Source organism: Ostrea edulis, chromosome 8, assembly GCF_947568905.1.
Source record: "Ostrea edulis chromosome 8, xbOstEdul1.1, whole genome shotgun sequence".
In the NCBI taxonomy this organism is placed as follows: domain Eukaryota; kingdom Metazoa; phylum Mollusca; class Bivalvia; order Ostreida; family Ostreidae; genus Ostrea; species Ostrea edulis.
Window position 1 is genome coordinate 4,082,907 of NC_079171.1, and position 1,788 is coordinate 4,084,694.

Genomic DNA, 1,788 nt, shown 5'->3' on the forward strand with positions numbered 1-1,788 from the left:
AAACAAAATCCCTACTACCATTTTCAGCACCCACTACGATATTAATTTGTGGTAGTACGCAAAGCGGAAAGACACATTTCACTAAACGACTCCTGCAAAATGCAGATGGCATGTTTTCCACGCCTGTTGATAAAATTATCTATGCCTATTCTGAATATCAACCCATGTTTGACGAAATGATGTCTGACATACCGCTACTCATTTTTCATCAAGGATTACCCTCAAAGGAAGATATTGAGCGGTATACAGAGGGAGTAAACCACACGATAGTGGTATTAGACGATCTTATGCTACAAGTTGCGCAATCTCAAGATTGCGTACAATTATTTACGGTCACTTCCCATCACCGTAACGTTACCACCGTGATGCTCTCTCAAAATTTGTACCCGCCTGGTAAATATGCCAGGACGATATCCCTCAACTGTCTAAATGTGATTTTATTCAGGAATTACCGCGATTCTCGCCAGATCATCACCTTCGGATCACAAATATTACCTGGGAGTGTACCATATTTCAAAACAGCATACGAAACAGCTACACGTCCAAATTTTGGTTATTTGCACGTTTGTCTAGAACCTACTCAAAATAAAGACTACCAGTTGAGATCTAACATCTTGCCAGGAGAGGACATGGTTATTTACCAACCTCTATAAATGCATGTTATTCATGGTAATTCGTTCAGAATACCAATATGAATCGAAGAATACGGAAGCAGAGAGCATTTCTCTCTTTTATGCTAATTGCAAACACTACTCAACAGAGAATGATTATCAAATCTTTGACTAGTGAACAATACGATGTCATCAGTGAAATAGCCCTGAATATATACACAGGGACTTATCCCCTGAGTAAGAAGTACATAAATCAACTGAAACCTTACCATTCGAACATTCGATCACTGGGATCAAGAGAAGTCACTTCGAAGCAAAAACGTGGAATTTTATTGAACCATCTACCATTACTGCCTCTGTTGCTGAAACCTATCGTTCATCATTTAGACCAAAATGGCAAGAGAAATGATACTACTGCCTAAATTAAAATACGAACATCTACTTCACAAAATCGGGAAGAATGAGGAACTTCTTAAGCCAGACACTGTGAATGACGATCAGAGACAACAAATACCTGAAAACACCCTGACCGATACAACAAGGAGTGAATCGATTGACGACACCTCACAGACAGGCAGTGGCTACGTCAGTAAAACTAAAACAATAGGAAAACCTCCTGGTGTGCCCATGAAACGACGCAAGAAACACATTCCATGGCTTTCATACTGATTGTTAAATTGAGCACAAAAAAAACTAATCTTGTTTAAAGAATGTTTATTGTGTATAATTCAAAGAATAAATAATACATGTATGTAATTAAATTTTGGTGCAGATAATAAAGTAAGATAAATAATAAAAAAAAATGTTCATAGTCTTTATTCATATGGCTTTCAACAATATCCAAATGGCAGAGTATCAAGATTAGGAAGAATTCTTCGTTTAGTGTATACCATTTGATATCGCTTGGTTTCTGTTCGATTTAACAATTTTCTTTTTCGACTGTCCCTGGATATTTTACAAGGGTTGATAACTTCAATCTGCTTTTCCTGCGATGTGCAGATTATGGATTTAATAGATTCAAAATTGATGACTCTGGAGTTTACCCAGTTTAATGTAAAACCACGGACTTTACGTTCTTCCCTACCCGAGAGTGTACGATATGCATAATTTTTGGGGCCCCCTGACACAAATTCTACTATGTGACCATCTTCTGGTGTGATTTCGTTAGTCAACTCCC